The sequence below is a fragment of the Camelus dromedarius genome, chromosome 3, assembly GCF_036321535.1.
Source record: "Camelus dromedarius isolate mCamDro1 chromosome 3, mCamDro1.pat, whole genome shotgun sequence".
NCBI classification, from domain to species: domain Eukaryota; kingdom Metazoa; phylum Chordata; class Mammalia; order Artiodactyla; family Camelidae; genus Camelus; species Camelus dromedarius.
This window is the reverse complement of record NC_087438.1, coordinates 61,719,456-61,739,610: the sequence shown is the minus strand read 5'-3', so window position 1 is coordinate 61,739,610 and position 20,155 is coordinate 61,719,456. Positions and strand designations below refer to the sequence as shown.

The following is a 20,155-nucleotide window of genomic DNA, read 5'->3' as shown; positions in this document are numbered from 1 at the left end:
ATAAAATCAGTATTTTGACAGAGTTGTTTTATTTTTGCCTGAGTGGATAATTTGTTAAAAATCTAATATTATAAAAATAAAAACTATAAGATAGTCTTTTTAATTAATGGGAATTAATTTTTTATTCTCTAAATTTGACATATGAAAAGAGAGAGGGAGAGTGAAGAGAAAAAGAGAGAAAATAAAGGAGAGAAAGAATATCAATGAGAATATTGTTGAATGTAATAAAAACTTATAATTGACATGAGTAATACCAAGACAAAAGTTAGTCACAGATTCTTTTTTAAATGTAAGGTTAAACATCAAGAGTGACTTCTCCGCAGGGTTCAAGCTTTTCCTTTAAGTGGGCATTACTAAAGTTTATTTAAAATTCAAAAACTATTCTTCCCTACACACACCTAATGGTTTAATAAGAATATAGAAAATAACATTTCACAAAATACCTAAGACTATAGCCACTCTCCCAAGTATATTAAATATAGTAGTAGTATCCATATTTCTATATTATATTTTAGCTTGTGTATCAGTACCATAAATTTACTAAGTTCTGAACATAGTTCAGGACTATTGGTCAGAAGAACATGTAGTCTAGTCTGTTATTTAACATGATCAAGAAGTAAAGTACTCTAAAAGAACATTACCATTAATTCCTTATATGTGTGGATAGTGCTCTCAGCTTAAGTCATTGCCTTCTACCAGCAACTTTCAAGACACATGCAAGCAAGCATATTTAATAAACTGGCAAAATTTCATTTGTATGTATGCAGAGAAGAATTCTGGGAAAGAATTTAAATTATGTCCACTCTGGGTTCCAGCTATATCTAAATTGTCTTGTAAACAGTGGTGCCAGACATGATGACCCTAAATCAGCATCATATCCTCAGTCATTTCAGTTGAGAGGCACTCTGAGTATAAAATGGTAGCTGTTGATTGAATCCATTGCCAGTACAGCCCCTGGATACAGGATTAGTTCTTGGGCAAAAGACAACTAAGTGAAAATCAGAAAGCTGCAATACATAGTGAACACAGCAGTATTATCTCAAGATCCCTTAATAGTGCCATTGTTGACAAAAATTGGGAGAGAGAGTTCTCCCAATTCCACTGTAGGCCACATTCGAGTTTGGCTCCAAGGCAGTCATTAATAGAAAGGGCTGCTGTGAGCATCTCAGTGCAGCAGAGGAACAGTGGACATGTCCACTGTGCTGAGCAGAGTAGTTCTGGGGTAGCAGCAGGGTCCATAAGGATTCCAAAGAACAGGAAGGTGGCTGTTGCCTCAGGAGCTGCGGTTCAGCAATAGAAAATATCAGTGTTGGGCCAGTAGGTGATGACTCATTTCTGAGCAAATGTGAGACCTACCTGGGAAAACAGAGAAATGCTGAAGGAGAATCTGTACTTCTGCCATTTACTAGCTATATGACACTGAGCAAGTGAGGAATCTCTTCCATGTCTCAGTTTCCTCATATGTAAACTAGAGATAATATTATCATTGTCGATGAGAGGATTGAGTTAATATACTTGTTGGACATATACAAGTATTATGTCATGCTATTGTTTATATTCTTTCTCTAGTAATTTAAGTGATAATTCCAAAAACCATAAGATACTGGAGAAGAAAACTGTAGATGATACAAAGAAATAGAGAGATAGCCCATGCTTTTGGATTGGAATAATTAATATTGTCAAAATGGCCACACTCCCCAAAGCAACCTACAAATTCAATGTAATCCCTATCAAAATGCTAATGGCATTTTTCATGGAGCTAGAACAAATCTAAAATTTGTGAGGAACCACAAAAGACCCTGAATTGACAAAGTAATGCTGAGAAGAAAGAACAAAGCTGGAGTAATCAACCTCCCAGACTTCAGACTACCCTAAAAATCTACAGTAATCAAAACAGCAGAGTACTGATACAGAAAAAGAGATACCGAGGTCAATGGAAGAGAATACAAAGCCCACACATGTACAGTCAATCTACAACAAAATAGGCAAGAACATACAGTGGGAAAAGACAATCTCTTCAATAAGTGGTGCTGGGAAAACTGGACAGCTATATTTAAAACAATGAAATTAAAACATTTCCTCTTACAATATACAAAAATAAATTCAAAATGGATTAAAGACTTAAATGTAAGACCTGAAACCATAAAACTCTTAGGAAAAAAAAAATAAGCAGAACACTCTGACATAAATTGTCACAATATTTTCTTAGATCTGTTTACTAAGGCAAAAGAAATAAAAGCAAAAATTAACAAATAGGACCTAATTAAATTTAAAAACTTTGCACAGCAAAGGAAACCATTGACAAAACAAAAAGACAACCTACAGAATGGGACAAAATATTTGCAAATGATGTGACTGACAAGAGGTTAATATTCAAAATATATAAACAGATCATACAACTCAATACCAAAAAACAACCCAATCAAAATATGAGCAGAAGACCTGAATAGATTTTTTTTTCCAAAAAAGACATGCACATGGCTAATTGGCATATGAAAAGATGCTCAATATCACTGAAGAAATGCAAATCAGAAAAACAAGTAGATGTTGTCTCACACCTGTTAGAATGGCTATCATCAAAAAGTCTACAAATAAGAAACGGTGGCAAGGATGTGGAGAAAAGGGAACCCTTGTACTCTTGGTGGAAATATAAATTGGTACAGCTACTATGGAAAATAGCATGGTGGTTCCTCAGAGAACTAAAAATAGAACTACCATACGATCCAGCAATTCCACTACTGAGTAGATGCCCCCCAAAAAACACAAAAACACTAATTTGAAAAGATATGTGTACCCCAATGTTCATAGCAGCACTGTTTATAATAGCAAAGATACAGAAGCAACCCAAGTGCCCATTAACAGATGAACAGCTAAAGAAAATGTAAATATCACACACACACAAGACACACCACACACACAAAGGAATACTACTCAGACACGAAAAAGAATGAAATTCTGCCACTCGCAGTAACATGGATAGACCTAAAGAATATTGTGCTTAGTGAAGTAAGTCAGACATAGAAAGACAGATATATATGATATCACTTATATGTGGAATCTGAAAAATAACACAAACAAATGTATATACCAAAAAGAAATAGACTCACAGATATAGAAAACAAACTAGTAGTTACCACAGGGGAGAGGGAATGGGAGGAGGCAAATTAAAAGGTATGAGATTAATAAATATAAACTACTATATATAAAATCAATAAGCAACAAGGATATATTGTATAGCACAAGAGACTATAGCCATTATCTTATAATAATTTTAATGGTGTATAATCTATAAAGTTACTGAATCACTATGCTGTATACCTGAAGCTAATACAACACTGTAAATCAGTTATACCTCAATTTAAAAAAATTAAAAATAAAACTACAAAAAAAGAAAAAAGAAAAAATTCAGAATCTCGCAATACCTTGGGAGACAGTGCAATATAGTGGAAAGAGCATGAACCTGGGAGTTTTTAACTAAATTAATGGCTATTTGACTTGGGGCAACTTGCATAAAATCTCTTAGTTTCCTTATCTATAAAATAATTATATTAAATCTTTTATCATGATAAAATATCTAAACTATCAAATAATACTAACCAAAATTTATTGAGCAACTATGTTCCAAGCATTGGTTTAAGGGGTTTAATGTGTTAACTCATTTAATGCTTCCTCAATAGAATATTATGAGGTAGATAAAATTATTATCTGTTTTTCAGAAAAAGTAACTGAGGCATAAATCACCCTTCTAAGTCTCCACAAGTAAGTGACAGAAGCAGCATTTGAATGGAGCTTCTGACTTAAAAATCAATAGCCTTAGACAGTGTATAATACCACCATTCAGTGTTTGGAAAATTGTAAGTGTTTATTAAGTGGCAGCTGCTATTACCATCTGGATCATCACAAATAATGATTATCATTATCCTATAGATGTGCAGAAATATTGGTGAATAAAGTACTGGGCATAAAAATCTATTTACTGCATATATATTTAGAATCACATTAATAGTTGATAGATTTTTAAATATTTAATAATACAGCACACAATTTTTATTTTTTGGTAAAATATTATTTTAACAGTACTATTTAGGATCACATTTTTCATGTTTGGTCAGATTTTTTTTAAAGCTTTTCTTTAAAAAGAAAAAAGTTTCAGATTTGGCCCAAAATTCATAGAGACCTAACAAATTCAGAGAGACCAAATCACATGTACTCTCCCTCTATGAGTTCATTAACTTTAAATGGATTAAATTTGTTGGCATAACTCCTTGCAATGAGAAAAAATCTTTTTATACACTTCTAGAATTTGTCATTTTAAATCTTAAACAATCAGGTTAATACAATAGAGGTTTTCTTGAGTAAGCAAAATACTATGCTAAATCATGTTTCTTTGAGGGTTCAGGGGGTTTACTGGTCAAACTCTGTGGCTAGACTTTTATTTTTTGTTTTTTTCATTCCATGGTCAAGTTTCATTTTTTTCCAGGTTTATTGAGGTATAGTTAACAGTAAAATTATAAAATACTTAAAGCCCACATCATGGTGGTTTTCTATATATATACACATTGTGAAAGGACTCCCACCACCTAGTTAATTAACACATCCATCACCTCACATATTTACTTTTTTTTTTTTTTTGAGTTATAGTCAGTTTACAATGTTGTGTCAATTTCTGGTGTACAGCACAATTATATTTACCTTTTTCTAATGAGACCATTTAAGTTCTACTCTCTTCTAACAAATTTCAATTGTATAATATAAACACAGTACTATGAACTATAGTTACCACATTTGACATTAGATCCTCAGACCTTATTCATCTTATAGCTGAAAGTTTACACCCTTTTACCATGTTTTAATAAAAAAATTGCATCTCTATGTTGAATGCATTTCTCTCTAAAATCATCCTAACTCTATGTGAATAAGATCTCATAGAAACGGTGACTATTTCAAAGTAATCAGTGGATAAAGATGATCTTGGATCAACCTAACAAAGATTCTAATTAGTTATTGCTTTATAAACATACATTATTATGAGTTGTTTTTCTTTTAGAAGTCATAAAAAATTGTCAGAGTCATCAAAAGGTGTTCTAGTTATTAAGATTGAGCATTATATAGTCACACATTTTCATGCTAAATTACAATCAAGTGTAATAATGACTTTAGATTTCTGAGCTTTAATTTGACTTTAAAATTATAAATTTTATAAGATATATTTTAGTTATTGATTTAACTCTTTAGAAAATGACATATGAATCAAGAAGAATTATCCAAACATTATTTTTCATGTAAGTTGTTAGCTAAAATATTAAATTTAGATTTTAGATTGTAATTATTTTGATAATGTTGGTATTTAGAAAATAATGTCATTTAAACAAATATCCCTCAAAGTGGAAAATATTGATGTAAACATAATTCAGTATATTAAATTTTATACTATTTATATTCTTAGAGTTCATAATCTACATAAGGTAAATTTAATCACAAATTGGTCTAAAGTAGTCCATAAAATAATTTTAACCCATATTAACTTTAACTTTATCCCTGCCTATTTTGAGTAACATTTATTACAACAAAATTCTTCTAAAGAGAAAGGAGACAAACTTCTTAATAGTTATTCTAATCCAGTTTGAACTTTCTGTACACATACTCACAAACACGTAAGACGTTTTTCCTACCTAAATTTTGGTCCAGAGAATTATTTCTTATTAATACTTAAAACAAAAAATAGATAACATATCAAACTTTGTATTTAAAAGCTTTTTTTTTTTTTTTTTGGCTGGCTGCTTTGTTGGCACTAAAGTTAAAGAAGTTAATGCCAAATTCTCCATTTTAAAGCAACTTGTACAGATTGCCATTTTTCCTATTTGAATTCAATTTTTATATTGGGGAATATGTTATTAAAAATCAGACTTGATTAATATTTGAAGCTTCTAATACCACAGTGAATTCAGGAGTGCCCCTGTCTCCCAACACCAGCACCCTGGGGTGACTCACACAGCTGACCGTGGAATACATTACCAGGCTCCCATACACAAGCTTGGCATTCTGTCGTAATCATTCTTTTCTTAGCACAAATTTGTAGGTCTCTGTGATATGAAGCTATTGGTAGTTCTGCCTATACTCAAATGAAGTGATACTGAATTTCTATTATGCATGTGCCTTGGAAACCTCACAGCTCTCCATAAAGATTTTATTCACACAGCAGATTTGTTGTGACTTAGATAGTTTCAGACAATTTTAGATTTGAATGGACATGGCAGGATTTGACAGTATAAAAGAAATATCAGGAAAAAGAAACATGCAGAAGCAAATGATACATTAAGCAACCTACAGCACAAAGCAAACTGTATTGTAGTAAACAAAACCAGCAAGTACATCTTTGAAGGACCTCTCATGGGGGCTAATCTTTTCATGTTGCATATATGAGTTGGTGATGGAATTTTTCAAGTCCTTTCATCCTACGAATTAAGTTTTGATAAAGCCTTGTTCCTTATATAACCTTCATATTTTTGAAATAAATTGTTCATAATAAGACAGATTCTAGTTTTCATTTATCTTCCCAATGGTCTAGGCCACAAATACAAAAGGGAAAATAAACACAGTTGCAAACAAACATTTATTTCTCAACTAAAATTGAGAAGATTTAATTGGAAAAAGAAGAAGAGTAATTTTTAGTGGAAATATGAAGTGTGGAGTTCAAGTAACAGTGAATTAATTCATGGCAAAAGGTGGGGAGAAATGAGTTAATATATTTAGGGCAAATAACAGATTTAATATAAAGTTTCCTTCATTATTGAGAGTGTACTATACATCAGGCATAATTTAGACACTTTAGAAATAACACTGAACAATGCAGACAATATCCATTATTTCATGAAGCTTATTTACTAATGGAGGAGATAGTAAATAAAGAAGTAAATAAATTAGAAAAAAGAATAATGCCAGGTAGTAATAAATGCTATGAAGAATAATATAAACTAGACTGATGGAACTGAATCTATCTGTGATAGTAACAGGGTACGGGGAGGCAGCTACTTTACCTTTGGTGACTAGGAAAGACCTCAGAAGAGAGGTGATGTGAGCTGAGATATGAATGACAAAAAGAAGCTAGCCATATGAAGGCCTGTGGGCTTCTGGATTGACATACAGCAAATGCAAGCTTCTTTTTAGGCTAATGTTGCTATCAGATGGGATTTCTTCTTATCACACGCATTTATATTACTTGAAAAATAATTCACCTCTGGACAGTATGAAGGTTCCTCAAGAAATTAAAAACAGAACTATCATATGATACAGCAATAACCACTTCTGATTATAGATTCAAAACAAAAGAAATTATTATTTCAAAGAGATATCTGGGCTCCCATGTTCACTGCAGCATTATTCTTGATAACCAAGGTGTGGAAATAACCTAAATGTCTAATAATGAGTGAATTGTTTAAAAAATTATATATATGTATGTATACATATATATATGTGAAAAAATGGTATTTTATACACACACACAGATGCACACAAACACACATATAAATACAGTGGGATATTACTCAGCCTTGAAAAAGAAGGAAATCCTGCCATTCGTGACAACATGGATGAATGTGGAGAGCATTGTGCTAAATGAAATAAGTCAGACAAAGAAAGACAAATACTACATCATAGTAGCACTTATAGACTTACATGTGGAATCTTAAAAAAAAAAGGCAAATATGTGAAGTGGTAGGTGAATTAGTTTAGTAGATTATGGGAATCCTTTCACAATATCAAATATCCTTTCACATATATCAAATCATCACTTTAAGTACTTCAGATATATTATGACTTTGTCAGTTATACCTCAATGAAGTTAAAAAAATGTTCGTATGAACATATACACACAAATATTTCAATTTTGGAAGAAAAGTTGGATAGAGATTAAGGGAGAAAGAGGAGAAAAACAGAAAGGAAAATATGTAGTAGCTATACTGAGAGAAGCCAAAACACATTTGTCCCAATAGATGTTAAGAACCTGATATACCTAAGCAAAAACAAGATAAATAGCACATCAACCATGTATTTTTGGAAGCTTTAGTTCTGACCCCAAATCAATCATTTTTTTTTTTTACCATAGTCATTCTCTAATTTTACAAATAATGTTAATGTATTTGATTTCTATGAGTATCCATTTTATGTGAATTATTTAATGTAACCACAACACTTTAGTTCTGCCGACATCCTTCAAGAACTGCACTCTGAGCATTCTCCTCCCTCTAATCCTCTCTAGCCTAACTTCCCAAAATTCCTGTGATACCCTGGCTCTCTCATGTTGCAAAGGAGGACTATATGATGTATTATATCATACTAAGATATTAACTATTTATTTATCATATTTGAAAAGAAGTGAAATAAAAGGTAACTGTTAATACAAAATAACATGTCTACATATAGGATTTCAGTCATCCTCTAACCCTGCTGGAGAAGATATATTTCTAAGTAAAATACCATTTTATTACTCTTCAAAAACACTATTATTCATCCTGCATGTAAACCTGGTTTTGAATATAAATTTGGGATTGTTCTGATCCAGAAACTTCGAGGTAACCATCATCAGTCTGAAGGACCTCTAGAATGCCCAAGTTTATAGATAAATTCAAATGTGAATTAAATTGTATCTCTGATATACATTTGATGCTCCCCTTGAAACTGCCTTTACATTCAAGTAATTTTTATGACATTAATAATTCATAAGGTCTTTGAGGGCAAGAACAACACCTATCCCAATCATGTCTTATTTTTATTCCCCACTAGTATAGGATTTGGAATTGTCAATGGGTCATGCTAGAGGAAAAGTACTGGATAATGTTAGGGAGGAGGGTGGTTAATGTGATCAGGCCATGTGTGTCTCCTAATCGGCACTTATCAAAATTATGCTCCTACCTTCCTACCAAGACTCAAAGATAGGGATGCAATTTTTTTTTTAACTCAAACTTTAGATTCTTCTTTGGAGTAAAACAGGCTCTTCACTGTTTACAAGGTTATTTCTGAGTTGCAAATATTCTGTTTTTTAGGGATGCCTTTTTTTTTTTTTTTTTTTTTATGATGATGTATCAAAGAGATGGCTGTCAAGTTCTTGAGAAAGACATTCCTGGGTTGTAAAACTGGCAAAAGGTGGGAGAAGGTTTTCATATAAAGGAGCAGAGAAAGAATTTACAGTTGAAAGTTGTTTAAAGTAAATGCTCCATGAAAAAAAAGATCAGAAGCCTATGGTCAGAAAGAAATCTGTCTAAAGTTTAGTCAGGCTGAGGGGAAACTTAAGTCTATCTCAGAATGTGGTACTTGCTTAATAAATATTTTCTGAACAAATGGATCAATTTCCCTGCAAAATATTTTAGGAGTCTAGCCAGACTTTGAAATCTTTCGATCACAACATATCTGAACAAATCATTGTAAAAGAAATGCCATGCTTAGATTATTAATTCCATAAAATCTAAAGCTAAAACTGTCACATAATTATATTTCCATATATTCTAATACTCAGCATATAGCATATACTGATGGTAATTAATAGCATAAATGCATACATAATGTCAGAAGCTCAGATCTTTTGGGTTTCTATTAAATTCTTGCTTGTTTTTAGGTTTCCTTTTTTTCCCACTTTACTGTGTTAATTTGGGAGGAAGGGAGGTTGGGCATTCAATTATGAGATACTTTAGGACTAGGGTGATTTTAACTCTCATTTGAAATGAATAATTTTTCAACAAAAGCTAATGGAGAGGAAGAAACTCACTTTATTAAAGTGATCACTCAAGCCAAAAGTATTTTATTTGCCCTTCTCTACTGAGAACTCTGCCCAATTACTTAATTAAATCTGAAATTATCAAATAGAGTGCACTCTCCAGGGTACAGTAGTCAAAAAAAAAAAAAATTCAAAGAATGAATGTTTATTTTGGCATGTTAAGATTCCCTTAGAATCTCAATTCATTGTTTCTTCGAATGAGAGTAGACCTGATGGCAGGGCAAGGAAAGTACCTCAAAAAGCCCTTAAGAGTGATTTACAGTCTCCTTTCTGCCTTAATTCCATGGAACAGAACCCGACATGCCAAGATGTTCAAGCTCTACCCTCCCAGTAGTGCATTTGCCAAGAAACTATGGTAATCTCAAAATCCTACTGATGCTCAAAGACTTTTCATCAGCAGAAAAAAATCAGGAGTAAATACAGAAGTTTTTTTTTCTATTTAGAAGAACTCGGGTTATATGAATAGGTCTCATGCGGGGAGTCTTTGGAAGCTAGGAACTTCAAAGCAGATCACAGACTTCCAGTGGGTTAATCACTTAATGCAAGAGTGGGGAGATGGAATTACCACCATTCAGTCAAGCTAAACTTATCCTTTTCTTTAGAGAGCAAGCAAACGTCCATCTTTTAGTTTCTAACAGTACTCCAGGTGAACACGTGTTTGTGAGGCTGCTTTGCTTGCAAGGCATTTTGTGTAAATCAGAGTGGAAAGAATTTCTAAACAGCTACTAGTAGCATCTCATGCACTACTTCATTCAGGCAGCTTCATCTTTCCTTTTGCTGCAATCCTAGGTTTTGATCATTAAAACACATCTACTTGACATTTAACAGAAAACAAAAGAGCGGCAAGATTATACAGGGTTAGGACAGAAAGAAAACTAGACTGGTTGACTACAAAAACAATAAGAAAAGAGCTCTGTATACCGATTAAAGTTCTTTAAAATTAGCAGAAATTATCTGATATGCTTAGAAACTAGTTGGATATGGAAGGGATGAGTGTTATTTCCACTGAACTCACATACCATGGTTATCAATGTCTGAAAAATCACTTGGCATGATTAGAAATGAATATGTGGAAAATCCATAAACCTTTGGGAAAAAGGCCATGTATTCCAGCTTCATGGTTTGGTGATATATTGGTAACAGTAATAATAATAGAAGTTAATCAGAAAATCCTCAGACAAGTGCTTGGATAGGAGCCAGGGGTAGGCTGTGGATAGACACCATCTTCCTGGTGACTATGTGATATTTTTGATCCCTCAGATGATGCTCATGAAGGATCAAACTGAGTTTAATAACAGTTCATAAATACCTACTGAGAATGACCAAGAAAAGAAAAGAAAGAGAAGCATCCATTAGCTGTATTACTGCTAGAACTGCAATGGAATTGTAATGAAAATAGTAGTTGTGTGACAATGTAATATAAAATCAAAAAGTATATGGTATTATCATTTTATATGTTTAAATTATAAATGTTTATAGTTTATTATATATAACTGTATTATTTATTATGTACAGAATATAAATGAAAAATTAAAGTGGAAATAGAGTAGAGGGCCTGTGCCTGGTACTTATTCCACAGATGTTTTATTAGTTAGGGTAAAGGCTAAACTATTATAATAGAGACCCAAACAATTCAGTGGCTTAAGACAAAAGTTTCCTTACCTCTTACAGAATAGTCCCGATAGGAGTAGTCCTGGCTGGATGGCTATCTGGATGGCTCTTCCCCACAAGGTCATTCAGGGACCAGGTTTCTTCCACCTCGTTGCTCCACCACACCACTCGTGTTGTCCTTATTTGAACACTGGAAATGGAGTCCCTGCCACATCTGTCTTCAAGCCTTTGAGAAGGAAAACGAGATAAGCCAGCATATTCCACCTTGTCTTTAAAAGAGATGACCTAGAAACTTCACACATCATTTCTGCTTATACGCAAATAACCCAAATTCAATCCCATGAGCACTCCTACTGTATTAGTTTCCTAGGGCTGCGGTAAGGAAGTACCACAGACTGAGCGGTTTAACAACAGAAATTAATTTGCCTCACAATTCTGAAGGCTACATGTCTGAGACCAAGGTATCAACAGGGTGGGTTTCCTCTGAGGCTTCTCTCCATGGCTTGTAGACGGCTGCATTCTTCCAGTTTCCACATGGTCTTTCTTCTATATATTCCCGTGTCCTAGTCTCCTTTTCTTTTAAGGACACCAGTCATATTGGATTAGGGCCCCTGCTAACCTTAATCGCTTCTTTAAAAATTGAATATCCAAATGTAGTCACATTCTGAGATACGGGGGTTAAGAACGTCAACAAATAAATTTTGAGAGGACACGATTCAGCCCATAATACCTAGCTGCAAAGGAGACTGAGAAATGTAGTTTGTAGTTGGATGTCCATTTAGCTAAGTAAAATGTAGTCCTGTTTCTAAAACGAAAAAGAGGAGAATAGATATTAAGGAATATTTAGAAACATCTGTCACATTATTCTAGAATTACTAAGTACAAGGCCAAGTGTATACTACGTAAAAACTGACCAAGAAAAGAATAGGAAGGATATATAATTGGTAATGAAACTCAAAAGCAGTTGAGCCCCAAGACAGAAATCCTGTTTTTATGTAACTGCCTGGTTGTATTAAATTAACTCAATTTTAGGAGTAGTGAGGCTATTTCAAGTGTGGAGAGTATAATTTAAGATAAATATAGTATCTGCATAGGTTTCTTAAGCATTAGGAGAAAAAGATTTCTTAGGATGTTATAACCAGTCTCCTTTGGCCACCACAAAAAGTGGATATAATAGAGCCATTTATAAAGAGAATTTTATCAATGTGATCACTCCTCTTTTTTACTTAAATGTTTGTTCATGCGTGCCATGCATAAGATTCTCTTAATCTAGAAATAAAGAAAACAAAAGGATTTTGCTAAATGCAATAAAGCCCCGTAGTTTATGTAAGCCTGATATACAAGCAAGCTATAGGAATTGTTGTTTATAAAAATTATCAGGTATACATAAGATGACGGAAGATGGGAAATAAGACTCATGAATTACTGAGCAGAAAAGTTTCTGGCTAAATATTGGTGTTTTTAAATAAACACTCAGATGTGTTCAATGACTTTTTTAATCCCTCCACAAACTTAGATCTGAAGTATAATTCAGGAACCTACATATAACCTTCAATTCATGTTCTCAATTCCCATGGCAATTCTATACCCTGAAACCATAAACATGTGAATATAGTTACAAATAGTTAATTTACGAAATTTATTTGAGTGGATATTTGCAGGTCCCTTTCTGCTGTGACTTGCATCTGGGTACATGCCAGGAGCACCCATTCCTTTCCACTTTACACATACAGGAAGAAAATGGGAGCATAAGGCACTTTTACCAAGAAATATTGTGATTAAAAAATAGTTATACAGCAAAAAACAGTTGCAAACACACAGTATCATTCACTGCTAATGAGTTAAAAGGATACCACCGTGCACATATAAATCACTATACAGTATCTTGCAGTTTATTTAAATTCATTGTGCCTCATTATAACTGAGCTATGCACCTTTAGGTCTGAGTTGATTAGGAATGCGATAGCTCAGAATAGCTTTTAATTCAGAGAAACATGGCCTGACCTTTACCATAATCCTGTGTGAAACACACTATAGTTTAGACATTAATAATGATGCTACCTCTTTTTCATACTGGGGAGATGCTACTTAAAATTTGGTATTATTAGTTAACAGGCTCGAGCCAATACATCAAAACCAAATTACCCTTCTGTGTATAACTACGGTACTTAATTCTGAGTTCTTCATCTCTCGTAACTATTACTTCCTCTTTAAAAATGCTAAAAACCAAAATGTAACAGTGTCATGTCACAGCAATAAGTCACAGATACAAACTAAAGGCACTCCGCCTCACTCCCCGCGGACTGCCACTGTACGCTGTTAAGGATCCGAGCTTCATGATATACGTTCTAACAGCTAAGGCATTGCTTGTCTTTGACCTTTGTATCTCCATTTAAGAATGCCATTTCCTTAAATCACCTTCTGCTAAGTCAACTAGCACAAACAATAGAACTTTCTTACTATTCTCATTCAGAGGCAACAGAAAATACAAATCACAGGTTTAAATGTCCATTTTCTTTTTTAAAAATCATTTTTTGTGTTTATCATCATAAATACAGTAAATAATAAGGGAATACATTTACAGAGTTTAATTGATCTAATAGCTCACAAAAGCTCATAATGGAAAATAACATTCCTCTGGGCCACTCATTTCCACCCCTTTTTATCTTTGCCTCCCACTTGCCGGAGGCAACTCATTTTGGCTCTCTTGGCTGTTTCCTCCAGCATTTTTAACTCACATTCCTAAATAATGTGTTTATATTGTTTAAATCTCAATGTTCCAGTTTCAGACATTACATTTTGAGTTTTTGTGATAAAAAATAATATATAGCCCTTTTAGAACACCATACCCTCAAAACCTAAGATGTCCTTTCATGATCAGTTATAGAGATTTCCTCTGTTACTCTTGTGTTCAACCCCCTTTCACAGAATCCCTTTCTTTGAGTTAGAATTTCCTTTGTTTCTGACAAACAGAAACTCAACACAGGGGATCAAACAAAAGAAGAGACTGCTTATCACCAGCGGAAAAAAAACAAACAAAAAAAGGTGATCCAGGAGTACAATGACCCTTGAGTCTCACTGCTTTGAGGTGCTTGCTTTTCATTTCCCAGGACACCAGGTCACAGTGAAAGACTGCTGCCAGAACTTCCACCATTATGTGTCCCCTACAGAAAAGGAAGAGGAAGGGCAAGTCCATTCCCTTTCAGAACATGTACATACTGCCTCTGCTGAAATCCCATAAGCAGCACTTAATCACATGGCCATACCTATTTGCAAGGAGACAGGAAATTGAGGTATTTATTTCAACAGTTCTACTACTAAGATAGAAGGAAGGAAAACTAGAGTTATACTTTTTGAGGCCTTGCCTCTCTTTAAAAATGTCTTTATTTTTATACTTTCACACTGGACTGAAAGATTGGCAGGGGTACAAAACCAAATTGTAAATGTTTTTTTGTAGAATTTTTAAGGTGTTTCATTGTCTTCTGGCTTCCAGAATTGACACTGAGAAGTCGAAGTCTGTTGTGATTTCTAATTGTTTGTCTGTGATCCTCTTGTACCCCACTCCAGGAGCTTTAAGGATAGTCTCCTTACTCCGGTGTTCTAAAAATGTCACAGTGGCATGCACTATGTGAATCTTGTTCCATTCACTTACTGTACTCAGTTCTAGGAGAGGCTTTCAACCTGGAAATTAAAGTTCACCAATTCTGGAAAATGTTTTTGCCTTATTTCTTTGATAAATTTTCTCTCCTTCTGAAAGTTGAGCCTTAGCATCAGTCAAAATGAGCTGCATTGTGTTGCAGCAAAAAGCAAACTCAAGTATCTGTGACATAACACAGCAGAGGTTGTTTCACTGACACTACAGGTCCAACAGGGACCAGCTAGGGGTTTGGCTCCACGTTCTCCTTACACAGAGGCTACAGTGACAGAGTCTCCACCCTCCCAAGGACCTCAGGACGGCAGCAGAGGAAAAGCAACATGGTGAGTCACATGCTGGCCATTAAAAACATCCATCCAGAAGAAACTTGCATTTCTATGAAGATTTTATGATTCACAGAAAGTAGCATGTCCATGCCTAACTGCAAAAGCGTGGGGAGTTGTAATCCCACAAGATCCTTGAAAGGAGGATTACCAGAATATAGATTAACAACCCTAAGGATTATAACAGGTCTCCTAGAAGAATACTCTAATTTTAGTTTCACTTTCTTTCCTTTTTCTTGTATTGTTGAGGTTTATCTTATATGAAATAAAGTGCACACAATTTAAGTATATATGTTAATGAATTTTTTCATATGTATATACCCATGTACCATGATCTAAATCAAGATATAAAATATTCCCAACCCCCCAAAGACTTCATCCTGCCCTCTCTCAGTTAGTACTCCCAAAGGTAACCGGGAATCTGACCTCTATCAGCACAGATTAATTTTGCCTGTTTTGAACAAAATTCAAAGAGAAGTATATACTCTTTGTATCTGAATTCTTTCACTCAGCTATATGTTGGTGAGATGCATCAATGACATTAGATGTAACAAAGTGGTTTTCTTTATTTTACCATTGCATTTGATTATATGAATAATACCTTTTATTTAGTCATTCAACTATTGTTGGACATTTAGGTTATTTCTAGTCTTGGGCTAGTAAGACTAAGTTTCTATAAACTATACTGTACATGTCTCTTAGTGAAAAACATTGAAAACTGAACAGAATCTATTAATTTTAATGAATTTCAATTTTTAATTTTTAAGTAGCTTAAAGGTTAGTGCTTTTTCTGTCCTATTTAAGAAATCTTTGATTATCCAAGTTATTTTTTAATATATATTTTTATTGAAGTTTAGTCAGTTTACAATGTTGTGTCAATTTCTGGTGTACAGCACAGTGCTTCAGTCACATATGAACATACATATATTCGTTTTTATATTCTTTTGCACCATACGTTACTACAAGATACTGACTATTGTTCCCTGTGCTATACAATATAAACTTGTTGTTTATCTATTTTATGTTTAGTAGTTACTATCTGCAAATCTCAAACTCCCAGTTTGTCCCTTCCCACTCCCTTCCCCTCCTGGTAACCATACATTTGTTTTCAATGTCTGTGAGTCTGTTTTTGTTTTGTACATAAGTTTGCCTGTGTGTGTGTGTGTGTGTGTGTGTGTGTGTGTTTTTAGATTCCACATATAAGTAATAGCATATGGTATTTTTCTTTCTTTTTCTGGCTTACTTCACTTAGAATGACATTCTCCAGATCCACCCTTGTTGCTGCAAATGGCATTATTTTATTCTTTTTATGGCTGAGTAGTATTCCATTGTATAAACATACCACTACTTCTTTATCCAATCATCTGTCGGATGGACATTTAGGTTGTTTCCATGTCTTGGCTATTGTACATAGTGCTGCTATGATCACTGGGGTGCATGTATCTTTTTGAATTAAGGTTCCCTCTGGATATATGCCCAGGGGTGGGATTGCTGGATCATATGGTAAGTCTATTTTTAGTCTTTTGAGGAAACTCCATACTGTTTTCCAAAATGGCTGCACCAAACTACATTCCCACCAACAGTGTAGGAGGGTTTCCTTTTCTCCACAGCCTCTCCAGCATTTATCATTTGTGGACTTTTGAATGATGGCCATTCTGACTGGTGTGAGGTGATACTTCATTGTAGTTTTGATTTCTCTGATAATTAGTGGATTATCCAAGTTATGAATATACTCTCCTAAATTTTCCCCCAAAACTCTTATATTTTATTGCTTACATTTAAGTCCATGATCCATCTCAAATTAATTTTGGTGTACAGTGTACAGTAGGGGGTCAAGATTTTTTTTTTCATTTAGATAACCAAAGAAAGATATCATTTACTACCACCATTTTTTACAAGCGGATTTGTGGTAATGCCCCTTTTTGTAAAACAGATGATCACGTATGTTTCAATTTTCTGTCTCTTTGGCCTTTATTTTCTTTCCTGGATGATTTATTCAACATTATATTATAACTCTTACATATTTATATTTTAAATTTCCATTATCATGTTTTAATTTTCAAAAGCTTTTTGTTCTCTGATTATTCCTTTTAACATTGTAGACTTTTTAAATCAAGGACACATTGTATTCTCTCACCTAGGGGATCTTGTATTTGTGGGGATTGATTATATTTTTTCAACCTCCTGAACTGGTTCATCCTCCTCTGGTTTTGGTCTCTGTCTTTCATGTAAGAGATTTTCTCAAGTATCTAGTGACCATTAGCTACCCCTTCAGTATGCAAAAAGCTGACTAGAATTTTACTTCAGGTGAGAAGAGCTTATTAGCTGAAGAGCCTCAGTGTAGAATTGCTGAATAGAGACTAATATTTTACTAGCTTTTCTCTTGGTTTTGCCAATTTCTGTGAAAAGATCTTCCACTTTCCACTGATGGAGATACAAACCCATGACTTGAGTACAACACCATCTTGCTCAACAGTGCCCACTATCCCTAAATCCAGATTCCTTCTGATTCATCATCCCAGAAAAATAAACATACAGACCTCTGCTAGTATTGAGAAGGGAGCAGTCCGTTTGGAGTGGAGACATAGAACAAGTCACCTAATTGCTTTGTGTTACCAACTTCCAACATTCTTTGCTTCTACCCCTCCACCATTATATCCCATATTCCAATATGCCGTTGCTGTCAACCCCAAGATCCTGTGAGATAAAGCAGATTATTTCTTGATTGATTTTTACTATAAAATTTTAACTAAAATTTCAGGTTTTCTAGTTTGCTTAGTGAGTTGCCACTTGTCCACTTCAGTTATACTTAAAAATATCAGGTTGATCGCCATTATTCACTATTTCCTGTCCCCCAACCCCTACCCATTCTCTTCTGCTTTCTGTGTTTATGATTTTTTTGTATTCTTGTCATTATTTTAGTGGTGTTTGGGTAGAAAATCATGTTTTCTACATTTATTGTCTGATTTGGATTCACTGTTGGCTCTCTTTGGCACAAGATAAATTATGTTCTGGAAGCAAAACAAAACAACAAATGAGTTGTTTCTGTTAAATTGAAATGAAAAATAATTAATCTCACTGCCTAAAGTTCAACACACTTTAGTTTATCTATTTTTTTCTTTCACAGTTAGAAAGCACCTATAGGTTTTGTGAACAGCAACTCCTAAAGCTCACATTGACCAAATTTAAAATATATGATTATATTTTTAATTAAAGTTTATAAAATATTAAACAATTTATATTGAAAAATATTGCCATTTTTCCAAACTTCCAACAGAATGTCTCTTTTCTAAGTCTAACTGAATTTAGACAATGCCTCCTAAAATTTCTTTTTTAAAAAATAAATGTGTTATTCATTGTCATAAGAATTAAATAAGTCACTATAACTGGCTAGGTAATTTTCTCCTTTCATCACTACTCCATGTTTTATCCATGCTGGGAATGTGCCCTGGAATGCAAATTTCCCTTTACAAATAGACAAGAAAATTTCCTAAGACTGATGTCAAAAAGGGCTCACTTCTCCAACCAGCACTACTAAGCTATATGAGATTCATTTTTATTAAGACACAAGTATCAAACAATCAACGTAATACGAAGCTCATAGAAACACTATGTAGTATTTAAGTCTTGATTTTCAAATAGGGTAAGAGGGAGGCTGGTAGAGGATACAGTTTGGCTACTTACAAAAGAAGACTGTCATTTCCCCACTTGTGTGCATCACCTCATTATATTAATGAAAAATTAGGTCCAAATAAATAAATAAGTTTTCCTTAATTATACAGCCACTTGAACCAGAATAAAACTAATCTCTCTCAGAACCCCAGTCCAGTATGTCAGCTTGGTGTTTTCCATTTACAAATTATGTACATTTAACATCCATTTTTTACCTTTCCCAATTGTTTGGACTAGTACTCCCAGAATAATGTTAAATAATAGCAGTACTTTGGATAGGCATATCATTCCTGTCTTCCATAGCTATGTCTCTTGTACTACTAATTAGTCATGATTCAACTCTGGGGTGGAGATGCACATGCATTGCATGTTAAAATACTATTGATTTACTTATTTTATCAAGAATTATTTTAATCAACAAGGATACTAAATTTTCAGCATTTATGGAGAAAGATAATATGATTCTTCTTTTATATGTTAAATTATGCTAACAGAATTTGTATGTTAAACCATCTTTGCATTCTTGCTATGGATCCCACTTGTTTGTGGTTTAGTATATGTTTAACATGTTGCTAGATTCTATCTGCTAATGCTTTAAGAATATTTTTAGTGACATTTTTTAGTTCATCATATTCTTGTCGTAGTCTTTTTGCCAATTTTATTGTTAATGTTTTGCTTGCCTTATTAAAGAATCTTGAAACCTCATTTACTTAACTCAAAGATTTTTAAATAGCAAAGGGATTGTATAATTGTTTTGAGTTTTGGTAAAATTCATCTGTAAAATATCTTGGTGTGGTATTTTAGGAAGTAGAGGCAGCCCTTTGACAGTGTTCTCTCTGTCCTTATATAATTTGCTTCTGTGGGTTTTATGCCTGTTTTCTACAGATTTTTAAAAGTTTAATTTTTTTCATAAAATCATCCAGGTATAAAAATATATTGGTATAGAGAAGAACAAAATAGTTTCTTGTGATTCTCCTAACTTGCTTTGTCTCTCCAATTATTTTCTCATCATTATTCCTTATTTCCTTTTGTGATGATTCCTTTATCATATGGTGAGTTCCTGTATATGTTCATTTAATTAAGAAATATTTAACCTAGACTGAAACAGTAATTGTTTAAGTAGCT

At 33.6% G+C, this 20,155-nt stretch overlaps 1 long non-coding RNA gene across 3 annotated transcripts in view; it reads right to left on the bottom strand.

Annotated features, from left to right (window-relative positions):
- Positions 1-519: 519 nt before the first annotated feature.
- The window catches only part of LOC116152077 (uncharacterized), a 288,994-nt gene continuing 269,358 nt past the window's right edge, over positions 520-20,155 (bottom strand). For 2 of the 3 annotated variants that reach the window (XR_010379152.1, XR_010379150.1), the window contains one exon: positions 11,293-11,606. This is a non-coding gene — a long non-coding RNA (uncharacterized LOC116152077). Of the gene's footprint in view, positions 1,281-11,292; positions 11,607-20,155 lie in introns of those variants that run through there. The other variant, XR_010379151.1, reaches the window with a different exon arrangement.